The sequence below is a fragment of the Micromys minutus genome (genome assembly GCF_963924665.1).
Source record: "Micromys minutus genome assembly, chromosome: 10".
In the NCBI taxonomy this organism is placed as follows: Eukaryota; Metazoa; Chordata; class Mammalia; order Rodentia; family Muridae; genus Micromys; species Micromys minutus.
This window is the reverse complement of record NC_137979.1, coordinates 43,972,573-43,985,164: the sequence shown is the minus strand read 5'-3', so window position 1 is coordinate 43,985,164 and position 12,592 is coordinate 43,972,573.

Below are 12,592 nucleotides of genomic sequence, written 5' to 3'. Positions count from 1 at the left end.
CCATGTCTGGGCTGCAACCGTCTCATAAACACCTCATTCCTTCTCACTCATTCTTCTAGGTCATGAGGCCAAATGTTTGGCCTGCACTGGAAAGCTTAGGGAAGGGGAGAGAGTCTGTATGTGCTGGAGTGTGACCGAGTGTCTCAGCCTCCACTCAAGATGGAGATAGGAAGAAACTGGATTGGGTGATGTGGATCTATTTTTCAGAGCTGACATTTTGGCATTCTGCACTTCTAGATTCTTCTAGACTCTATTCAGTGAGAATTTTTTTTTTTTTTTTTTTTTTTTAGAACTCCATCTCTTTCCCTATAGGCCCATAAGGAGGTAACAAAGGTGTCTGGGAGACATTGAGAATTTCTGACAAGATGGCAGGAGAGGGGATAAAGGAGAAAGAGAAGACAGTGGAAGTAAAGAAACAAACGCAGTAGGAGGAAAGAGGAGGGGGCTGGAGAGATGGCTCAGTGGTTAAGAGCACTGACTGCTCTTCCAGAGGTCCTGAGTTCAAATCCCAGCAACCACATTGTGGCTCACAACCATCTGTAACGAGAGCTGATGCTCTCTTGTGTATCTGAAGACAGCGACAGTGTACTCAGATACATAAAATAATTTTTATTTTATTCCTAAAAAGAGGAAAGAGGAGAAGGAGAGAATGGAAAAGGGAAATAAATGTAAGGGGGAAGGGAAGGAAGAAAAGGAGGGGGAGGGGTACTGACACAGTTCTTTGAGAAAGACTGTTTCACACAATACTGACACAGCATTGAGAAAGCAAAGTTACCAGAGGTGTGGAAAGGAGAGAGAAGAAGCTTTGCTAGTGTCGCAGCCCATGCTGACTGTGATCTTGAGCTGGGGACATTCTTCATTACTGAGCCCCAGTTGTGCCATCCATCCGTCTGTCCATCCATCCATCCAGGACACAGCCCACTCTTCTGCCCAGGGTCAAGCACTTCACTTTGCCTTCTGAAAACTGAAACCACAAAATTGGCTTGTGGTTGAGTGCATATCAGTCAATGCTATTCAGCGTGGCTTCCCAAGATGACTAAAAGGTTAAGAACCCCTCTTGTTAGACCCCCAAATCCTAAGGTTCCTCCGGGGCCATCAAGAGATCCTCAGATCCCCGATACCACGTTGGTTGCTCTTGGTAGCATCATTCCTAACTTCCTAGTCCTGTAGCTTAGAGTAGGGAGGAGTGTGGCCAGAGAAAATCAGGAATCTCAACCTGCCTGTGTCCCTGCTCCAGTTCTTAAGGATCAGCCCCGGATGGGCAGGACCCAGTAGGGTGGATTTTCTACCTAGAGCCCAGGTACTAGCCAAGCACCAGGGCTAGTGCTGAAGTTTAGGATCAGACCCTTAGGGTGGAATTCCTCTAAGCCTCTGTAGCTGGCTGTGTTACCTGGACAGACCCTTCCCCTCTCTTGGGAAGTTGTGCCCTGATGGTCTTTCAGGTAGGAGCAGTGCAGGTGGCAGAAGCCAGGTTTCTCACCCTGGTTGGAGGCCTATGAGAGGGCTAAAATTCTAATCTTCCAGAGCTCCTGTTGGCAAGCTGATCCTGAGTTCAGGGAAGGTGGGTGAAGAGAGAGAGAGAGCTTTCCTTTTTCTTTTGGGACTCTTGGCCTCTTTTCTGCCCTCCTGGGATGCAATGCTGGGAGCAGGAAGGGAGGAAGTAACATTTCCGTATCCTGTAAGGACATCTTCATAAGTTTGCCCTTTTCATTGATAAGAACCGGCTCAAAGCACGACTTAACAATTGCCAAACAAACACAGCTGAAGATGAATCCGGACCCCAGCCAAGATCAGGGGGTTGCTCTCCAGGCCTTGTCCTGCCCCGCCCCTGCGAAGGATCTGAAGGGGCATCTGGATGTGAGCTCCACCCAGATTGGGGGGAGTCTTCTGAGTTAGCCTAGTTCCCATATCCCCTTCTTGATAAAAGGAGTTTCTGGCGACTCTGTCCTGCTAGAGAGAAGCAGAAGCAGAACCCGGGCTTTGCCTTCCCTTGGAACCTAAGCCCACAGTCCTCTCCGGTGCTCTGGGGCTGTTCTCTTTCTGACTGTCCACCGGTCTCAGTTTCCCATTCTCACTCCGCTTTCCTGCTTTCATTTTCTCTCCATCCTTCTTTCTGTTTCAGCCTCTTTACGCTAAACCTCAGGCCTCCCTAGCCTCTTACTCTCTCTGCAGGACCCTGCTTCCCTTAGGAGTGGGGACCCTCATCTAGGGCCTGGGGTCTGTCTTTGATGCTTTGAACAACATGAAAGTGGAGGGTTCGCAGGACATAACCTGTGACTTTCATTTAAGTGCTTGGTGCCCCGCCCCCTCCCTCAAAGCCCTCCCTCACCCCGCCTCTCCTGGAGAAGCAGCTTCAGATTTCTGAGATGGGAAGTACTCACTTCTCATCAACCCCTGAAGCCTGGTACCTGGGAGGCAGGACAATCAGGCGTTCAAGCCCAGCCTCTGCTACACAGCAAGTTCGAGTCCAGCTTAATCTCAACAACAACAAAAAAAATTACCTTCCAAATCTCTCCCCCGAAGGGAGTGGGCCTTCATCCTTCAGAAGGTGGGGGACATTTAACATCTCCATACAAGGGGGAGGGGCAGTCCCTGTACTGGGAGAAACTTTATGGATGTTGGAAGGGACCAGGAACCTATGTATGAACCTATGTCTTGCGTCACTCGAAGACACTAGAAGTTTGTTAGCACCGTCTTCCGCTCCGCCCTCCTTATGGGAGCTCCGCCCCCTCAGCCAAACTTGTTAGTTAAAGGCGCAAAGGCACGGGACTCTTAGAAGGGGGTGGGGAGCTACACTGAGGAGGGGGCAGGAGAGGAACAGGAAGGCAGGTAGGCCCACCCCCGCTAGTGCCCGTGCCCCCCGAGTCCCGCCTCCCCGTGGCTGACTTTTCCCAGCTTCGAGGAAACACCTCCTTTTAGCGGAAAGCGAGATGGTGTGGGGAAGCACTGACTCTCGGGCACAGGCGTGAGCCTGATTTTCCAGTCCGGGCGGGGTGGAGAGAGATGGCGCTGGGGACGCCCAGGCCAGGGGGCTGACTCAAAGCCAGAACCACAGAGCTCCTTCACTATACTGTCGGAGAACAAGAAGGCACCAGGTTTATAAGAAACTGCGATTCATCTCTGTCCTCTTCCACCCCTCTCTAAGTAATGGATCAAGGCTAGACTCGAGGAAGAACCTGTAGTCCGTGGGCAAGGAAAAGACTCTGTCTCAGGATCTTTCTCGAAGTCTTGTGTATTGAAAGAAAAGAACATGATAAGGGTGTATGTGGGTCCTGAGAAGTATCTGGAGCCAAAGGGTGATGATCCTTGACCTCCCCATATGTTGCCAAGCCCCCTCTTCACCCCAAACCAAACATCAGTTTTCTCTTTTAAAAATTTATTTATTTATATGAATGGTCTGTCTTCTTGCACATCTACATGACAGGAGGGCATCAGATCCCATTTCAGATGGCTGTGAGCCACCATGTGGTTGCTGGGATTTGAATATAGGACCTCTGGAAGAACAGCCAATGTTTTTAACCACTGAGCCAACTCTCCAGGCCCTTAACAATAGTTCTTAAGTTCCAGTTTGGCCCCAGGATACTTCTGCTACTTCAGTGGGGCACATTCAGCCCCTACACCCACCACAGAATGGCAGCCAGTCCTTTGGCACAGAGAGAAACAAGGCAGCTGGTTCTGCTTCCCACCTCTTGATCTCTGGCTCAAAGGTCCCAGGATGAGAAGCAAAGAGAGGAAGAAGAGTTTGGCCAGCAGGGCAGGGTAAGGTGCCCCAGCCTTAGAGAATGTAGTGCCATGTCCGGCAGGGCCCATGGGAATCACCTACTCCCAAGGGCTGCCCAGGTCTCCCCCAGACCTTTCCATCCTACGGCAAGCTCGTGCCTGCCCAGATAGTGGGCTCAGCAGCCAAGAGCAGACACCTCAGGCGAACCAGGAGCATCCCTGCTTCCCACTCCTGTTCCAAGAAGACAGGACTCAGGGTCTTTCCCATCTGGACCCACCTTCCTGTATTCTTACCCTGCCGGGCCTGATCTCAGCTGTGTGACTGGGCCCATCTCTGACCCCGTCATCCCTCAGTTCATAAAGATGATGGAGTTGCTGAGCAACAGGGTCCAGTTCTGCAGGGTCAGCAGGCAGAAAGGATGGCAGGAGGAGTAGAGGAGATACCAGGCGATCTAAGGAGGGTTTAGAGGCTTGCCTTTCCAAGGACTCTGAGCCAAGGTTAAATTGGAAAAGACAGCCCGAGAGGAGAGAAGAATTCAGTAAACAAACAACCGAGTTGAGGACGTGGTGCCCTCTCCCTCTCTGAACCTTGATTCTAAAGCCTTACTCTGGAACCCAGACTGGCCTGGAAATCAAGGCTGTCCTCTGGCTGCAGCTTCCTCAGTGCTGGCATTACAAGCCTGTACTACCACCCTGAGCATGAGCATTGGTATCTCATTTGTAGGCTGGAAATAGCAACAATGTTATCTTCACACACTCACAGAGGCCCCAGTGAGCAAGGTTCAGAGTCCCAGGGACGCTTGCCACTGCATTACCAGCTGTGTGACCCCGAGAACATATGTACCCTCTCTGTGCCTATTCCCTCCTTTTCTCCATCTGTGTAACAGGCAGAGTGGTTTCTGCTCAACTCAAATATAATGAGTATAGAGGTTTGGGGCGGGGAACAAGCAGAAAAACTGGGGTCTTGTTTCCAAGATCACTGAAAAAAGGGATAAGAGGAAGCCAGATGGGGCTGATTTGTCCAGGGTAGCAGGTGTTCTGGGACATGAGACATTGCAAGGCCCCAGAGCCCACATGCATAGACGTTTCTCCCTGCAGGGCAAGGAAATGGGCTGGTATTTCAACTTCCAGCTATTGCTTTGCTTCCGTTGCTAAGAACTTGCCTGACCCTGATGCTAACCTCCCTCTTTGGTCTACAGTGTCAGAATCTGGTGCCAGTGACAGGGAAAACAAAAAACAAAAAAACCCCAAAACAGACAGGTACAGGAGAGGGAGGCAGGTGAGGGGGCACTAAAAGGCCACCTCACCAGCCCCCCCCCACAACCAGAGATGCCATCTAGGCCATTTCTAGGTCCTGCACGAAGTGCCAGCTCCCAGTGGCCCTGGCGGGAAGAGGTTGCCACAGTGCCTTGTGATGCATGCTGGGTCACTGAGAGGGGTGAACTGTAGACATCAGGCCCCAGGGAGATCACAGACTTGTGTGTCAGAGCGAATCTACATCGGGGGTGATAAGTGGGGTTAATCTCAAGGTCAGATCTAGCCAATCCATTTTCATGCCAACATGGCCCTGGGTACCCTGCATGGTGGCAGCTAAGACTCGGGTGTCCCTTTTTCTAGAGATGGCACCTTGCCTGTCTGGTCTCTCCACTATGGTTATAGGTCTCCAACCATTATCTTTATTTCTAGTTCAGTACCTAGATATCCAAGGACCCTGAACGGTCCTTACTGTTCTCAGTTTCAGGAAACTCAGAAAAGAAATGGGATTGAGTATGAAGGCTTATGGTAAAGGATGCCGAGCCCCCGGGAGGTGAAGCCACCAGGCATCTCAGAAGGATATACAAACCAGACTCTCAGCCTCTGTTTGCTTTCCTTGCTGGAGATCATCCAACTGCCCTATGTTCCTGGGACTCACCTCAGGCTCTGCCTTTTATGGGCTGCTCCTGTTACAATGTTCATAGGAAGAGAGGGGAACAGGAAGGCTCTAATAAGCTGGAGAGTCCAACCGGACTCCAGCAGGCACAGAGTTGCTAAGGTGATGGAGAGGAGGCCTTTGGAGAGGCAAGAAACAGGGTGAGTTGGCTAGCTGTCTTTGGAGCAGTTAACTAGAGACTAGAGGGTGACAAGGACTTCCACACAGGGTCTCCGGTGTTGGTGTGCAGTTGGGATGTGACTAGGGTAGGGTGGGTGAAGGAAGAGCTACACCCTCCTTCCTTTAAGGAGGAATGTGACCAGAGGGGGCTTAAAAGCAGAATTCCAAACAACCCATAAACAGGGCCAGGCCAGCAATCTCCCCCAACCCCCGCACCTCTAGAAGCCCTCATCAGCACCCCCACCCCACCAAAGCCCCACAGCCCTGGGGAAGCTGTGTGGCCTTCTCACCACGGACCCAGTGTCGTGCCGGCTGTGGCTTCTTCCTTCTGACCTATTTTTTAATCATTTGATAAGATCCCCCCTCCCAAACCAAACCCCGGCCCCTGGGCCCGTCAGCTCCACCGCGTGTCAAAACCACCCTTGTCAGTTTGCGTTGGTTTCTTGGTCCAGCAGCCCCTCCCCTCAGGGCCTGAGAGCGAAGGCTAATTACCCAGCTGCTGAGTCCCCCCCCTCTCCCTGCTACTCCACCCCCAGCCCCAACAGAGGTGGCCCTGGAGGCCTGCTGCTAGAAGAAGCTGGGGCCTCCTTTCCCTTCTATTGCAGGGCAGGAAGTCCTTCCTGCTGTCTAACCTCCATTCTTTCCTCTGTCCTGCCCCTAGTGGTGCTGAATGTCAGGTGCAGGGACTTAAATCTTAAACTGGAAGGGAGTTTGGGGCATATCCTTTAAGGAAAGTAATGGTTCCAGCCTCCAGACCTAAATTTAGAGACATCATTCTGGGACTCACAGAGTTGTGGGGGATGGTCTCTGTCAAGGGTCTCAACTACGGGACAGAAAACTGAGGTATGACAAGAGATAAGGGCAGATCCTAGACCATGTGGGTTTGATGGAATAGCTAGGATCAGAACCTAGTGCTTCCTGTCTACCTTTCTGTCCGTTGCTGGGTCTCCCCCACTCCATTTCAGTGTGTGTGTGTGTGTGTGTGTTTGTTCATATTCACTATGTGGGTGTCACATAGTAACAGGTCAATGTTAGGCATCTTCCTCAACTGCGTCTCCACATACATTTATTTAAATATTCTTTTATTATCCTTATTTTTATATACACTGTAGCTGTCTTCAGACACACCAGAAGAGGGCATTGGATCCCATTACAGATGGTTGTGAGCCACCGTGTGGTTTCTGGGATTTGAACTCAGGACCTCTGGAAGAGCAGTCAGTGCTCTTAACCACTGAGCCATCTCTCCAGCCCTAAACATTCTTTTCTGAAGCATTCAAGTGTTGACCTTCACGTATATATGTTATAGGGATGTGTGGACTGCCACTGGAGTTACTGATACTTGTGAGTTGCTATGTGGGTGCTGGGAACTAAACCTGGGTCCTTTGCAAGAGTAGTCAGGACTCTTAACTACCGAGCCATGTCTCCAACCCTCCCCACCCACACACACTTTTATTTTTGGAGACAGGGTCTCTGACTGAATCTTGAGCGTGCCAGTTTGACTAATCTGGCTGGTCACTGGCTCCCAGGAATCCTCCAGCCTCCTCATCCCAGAGCTGGGATCACAAGTGGATATGTTGTACTTAGCACAAAGTTGTGGGAGAATTAACTCTGGTCCTCATTTCTTTAAACAAGCCCTCTAGGGACTGAGCCCATTTTTCATTCTGTTGTCTTTTGCCTTTGTTTTTGAGACAGTGTCTCACCATGTAGCCCAGGCTGGTCTGGAACTAGGCACCTTCGTACCTTCACCCCCTGAGTTTTGACATTCTAGGCATGTGATACTACACGCCCACCTTAAGTTTCTCTGTGACTCAGTCCTTATACCCTGAGCAAGGGCACCACTCTGTGCCCCTTGAGAGCCCCATCCTCAGGTCTGAGGCTATCCAGCTTGCTCCACACACCGTTAGAGACTCATCACTCCCTCAGCATGACCTGCTGTCTCCTCTTCCCTCAGACCATTGACTTCTCCATAACAACTGACCCTGTCATGTTAAGAAGGGCAAAGTCAAGGGTCTGCATGTGAGAGATGCCCACAAAGGAGGCACCGTCCCAGTGATACAGGTGTGCAGTAGGGTGCAGTTGGATTAGCCTTGAGGCTCTGACAGATTTGGGGGTGCATGGAAAGACAGACAGACAAATACAAACCCATGATAGAGACTATAGTAGGTTCATGGGGCCGGGGATAACAGGAAGACTAGAAAAGGCAGAGACAGAGTGAGACCCTTTGCTCAGAACACCAGCAGGTATATTTGTTATAAAATAGAATGTGGTGGGCCCATGCCAAGGTGTGCCCCTGAGTAATTACGTCATGAAGCGGAGCTGGTATGAAGGGGGCTTGTTGGGGGAAGGAAGAAGAGAGAGGACCTGGAGAAGGGGCAGAGGCAGACGAGTGGACAGGTAGACAGACAGATGGGAGCAGACTCACAGGGGCAGAGAAGGGGCGGCAGAGAAGGACAGAAAGAGGAGAGAAAGCTGGGAGCACATGGGATCAGAGAGTGCTGGGGGTGTGCAGTCCTGAGTCAGGTGATGATATAAGCCATTGCTAGGTCCCCGAGAGGAGCCTAGTGGAACTGCCTGTAAGTTAACAGTATTTATTGTCATTTTGGTTTTAATTAATTTTCAGATGGGGTATACTGTAGTTTAGGCTGGTGTTCAACTTGATATGTAGACCAGACTAGCCTTCAATTTGCTATGTCGTTTGGGATATAGCATGATAGACAAATCCCACCAAGGCTGGTAAGACAGGAGCGAGTGGATATAGATCCAGAAAGAGGTAGATGTGGCAGAGATGTTCAGAGCTGCAGGTAGGACACAAGGATCTAAAGACATTGTGCAGGCAACCGCCAACATGGCTGAGAGGCCGCAACTGACAAAGCCTCTTCAGGCATGGTGCTTAACGCCAGCACTCAATAGGCAGAAGCAGGCAGCTCTCCATGAGTTCGAGGCCAGCCTGGCCTGCATAGTTTTAGGCCAGCCAGTGCTACACAGTCTCAAAAAAGAAAGGAAGTTAGAAGACAGAGAGAGCTACAGACAGACAGGCTCTAGGGAAGCTCAAGGGCCTGGGAGAAATCAGGGCCCTGCAGACGGTGGGGTTAGCCTACCCAGCCTGGCATGGCTGGGCTGTTCAGGAAGATAGATGGGTGGCTTCCTGAGGAGACAGGGACAGAGGAGTCCAGCTACACAGGAGTTAAGGTGGCCTCTCTAACCTTGCCCTGGCTTCTCTCCCTTCCCTCCTCCCAGGTTCCCTTTACCCAGGGCCCTGGCATTCCCCCACCCCCACCCTTGGTAACCAGACCCTGCTTCCTGCTGAGATTAAGGCTTGCCTGCCAGATTCTCTGGGGGGGAAAGAGGCACCACCTCCCCTCAGGCCTTTCTAAAGCTTGTGCTCACCCTCAGTACTCTGGCAGTCCCTGTACTCAGAGAGTTGCTCTGGTGATAACATTAAGGAGACCCTCCTCCTTAGGGATGACGAGCTGATGGAAAGGCATGGGAAAGGTTAGGGAAAGAGGACCGCAGTTCGGGACTGAGGTGTTGCCCAGGACCAGAGAGTAAAAGTCACCCATCTTAAGAGGTTTTCAGACTGACAAAGGGTAACCCCCAACCCAGACAGGATAGCCTGAAGCCCTTGACCTTGGAGTAAGCCCTGGGTACTGGCTACTGGGGATTCCGACCTCTTGCAGCTGTCACTGTTGGGGGGGTGGGGTGTGCTCTCCAGGTGCTGGTCATTGCCCTGCCCCCTCCCTGCTAAGCCGATGGTTCCGGCCATGGCCTTTGCTATGTTCTCTGAAGGACTGGCAGTCTGGGCCCAGATTGGGGAGGGCTCCAGGGTGAGTGGATAACAGAATGAGATGTGGGAAGACCTGGAAGTGGAGCTGAGGGGGACTCTGTGATTGGCATGTCTGTGTACATGGGAGTAACCGGTGTGTGCAGGACCCTATGGGCTGCCAATCTGCCTCTGGGGACAAGTGGGCTAAAGTGCCTAAGTCTGGAGCGCATGGTTCCTTACCTAGCTCGGAGGTAGGAGACTGATTCTAAATTGAGTTTTCAGAGTCCCCAGGGCCTAGTTTATTACAACCCTCAGGAAATGGTGTATGGGGTCAGGAGGAAGGCAGGCCTGAACAAGGAGTTCTCTTCTGGCCCCAGGTGACATAAATATGAGGGGCCATCTGAAGAGGATTCACTAAGCCAGAGGGAAGAAAGGGAAGATACAGGCGGCTAGAAGCAAAAGACAGGCGGATAAAATTCAGCACAGTCTCCACTCCTTTCCTGTCCTAGGGCAGGGCTCTCAGCCTTTACAGTCCCTGACCCTGATAGGGAAGCCAGAGCTGTCAGGACATGGCCTTAGGTCACCCAGATAGTGAGGTCTGGAGTTGGGGGGTTCCCACTAAGCCACCTGTGAAGATGTTGTTTCCCTCTGTCAGGCCTTTGATACCCCAAAGCCTTTGCTTTCAAGGGCATCCCCCTTCCTTGCTTTCCCCCTCTGGGACCTGAGATTTTCTTACTGAGTCACACAGCTAAGGTTTCTTGACTCTGAATCTCTCATGAGCATATCCTGAGCCAGGGACTCCTTCCTCCGCGGGCCTCATGCAGTCACTGTTCTAGCCTCTGTGGTTCCAAAGGCAGAGAGTTGGCTCCTGGTGTTCTGGGCTCCGGGCCACCAGCCCTACACACCCCTTACTCTGTTTCTGTCCTTCACTGCAACCCTGAGATGGAGGCCTTGATCCTGCACACATGTTCAGGAGAGGACCAGGCCCACTGATGCATGTGAGAAGTAGGACAAATCTGGGCCTAGAGTGTTGACCAGGATGTGCAATGCCTGCAGTGTGGCTTCAGTTGTCCTTCGCCCACCATTCCCTGGCGCTGCAAATTTCTGGCACATCCAACTTGGAGATAGCAGAGAAGAAGAGGGAGGAGCCTGGAAGTGGGATGTGAGACATCCCGGAAGGCCACTGTCACCTCAAGTTCTTAACTCAAGACACTGTTGGGTCCCAGAATCAGCATGTCTAGGAACAAGTCCCAGAAATGCACATGTCAGCTTGCTGGGATAGGCTAGAGGGATGGCAGGGCTGTGTGGCCTTGGGAGAGAGTCCCTGGCACTCTGCGTCTTAGACGTGAAAGAAGTCTTGCACACTTGTAGAACAGCTCCGGGAGAGGAGAACCAGTATCAAGTTGGAGAGCTTAGACCCACCCGTAGGCCTTTGGGGCAGTCTCTCCCTGCTCCCTGTTTTCCAGATATTCTCTAAAAGGATATCAGAACTTTTATGTGGTGCTGGGGATGGAACTATAGTCTCACACACATCAGGTACATCAGGTATGCCCTTGCATATATACCTGCTCTACTACCAAGCCGTGCCCCTGTCCCTTGGCTAGTTTTCATTTACTTGACTTCTGGAAAGAACACTGGGCTGGTCATCTACCTCAGACCCTCTGCCCTAGCTCTGTGGCTAGCCGGGCATGTGAGTTTTGAAGCATCCTGTCTCCCATGTTACCCAGGGCAAGCCTGTGGGTAACACGTGCAGGCAGAATGAGAGAGGGGCTGGGAGCAGCAGCCACAGGGAAGAGAGGGGATCCCAAGGGGCCTCCTCTCCTCAACCCTGGCTTCCCACCTCTCCAGCCCTGGAGACTGGGAAGGAGGAGAGGTGGCAGCAGGAAGAGGAGGTGTTACTGCCAGGGTTCTTCTTCTCACCCAAGCTGGCAGAGGGGCGGGACTGGCAGTGGTGACACCAAGGCCACTCAGCCCCCGCTTTTCACAAGCACTTTCTTTTTTGGGTGGAAGAAATTAGAGGGAGTTGGGGGTGAGAGCAGTGAGGAGTCTGAGGTTAATAAGGCAGGCTCTATCCACCCATCGGGTTATGGGGAGACCATACTCGGGTACCCCTCCTTTCAGAGATGTGCTTTCAGAACCACCCAGCTATGATAGTAATAATCCCTTCTGCTCTGAAGAGCCTGTTGGGAGCTTAGAACATTCTGTTCTGAAGCAGGGAGATGGCTTACTTAACCTGAGGATCAGCATGGAAGATGAGGGAGGGAAAGGCTAAGAAACAAGACTCCATTTGGCCTTTCACAGTGGGACACTTAGCAAAAGTGTTCCCCCAAAGAGTCCTCGGTGTTCAAAATTTTCACCTCCTGGGGAAATCAGTCATTTGAATGAATCTCAGAAATCTATTTTTCATAACAGGTAGCCAAGGGTCCTAAGGTCACCTTCTTTCAAGCCATGGTGCCTCATTTCGACCAAGGACCCATAAAAGCCTTTATGTTCTAAGGCATGGGGGGTAGGGGACAAGGGCGTGAGGAGGAGGCCAGACCTCGGTTTCTGGTGCTGTCAGTGTATCGAGGCCTCATTCTCAAGAGATGTGCTGATTGTCTACCCCCACCTTTCCCTGGGTCATGTCTGCCTCCTGGGGTCCCTAGCTTCACCTTCCCCCAGCAGCCTGTCTTTCGGTTCAGCTCTAGTTGGGAGAAGAGTGTCCCCCTGGGTCCCTATGGGTGAAGTCCTATTGGGCTGGGACAGAAAGGTAGTGATGAGATCACACCCCAGGGGAGAAATAGGGTGGGGCAGAGGTGGGGGAAAGAAGTCCCCCTTTTCACCCAATAAAACTGTGTTGAAGTATTTTTTGGAGCATTCTTTAAGATGTAAATCTTTATATATTTGATATGCAAAAAGATCCAGTACACCTTGCTGAGTGAAGAAAAAAACCAAAAAACTACGTGATAACAGACAGTGAAGTTTATGTAAAATTAGACATTTGTGGGGTGTGTGTGTGTGTGTGTGTGTGTACAAAAGGC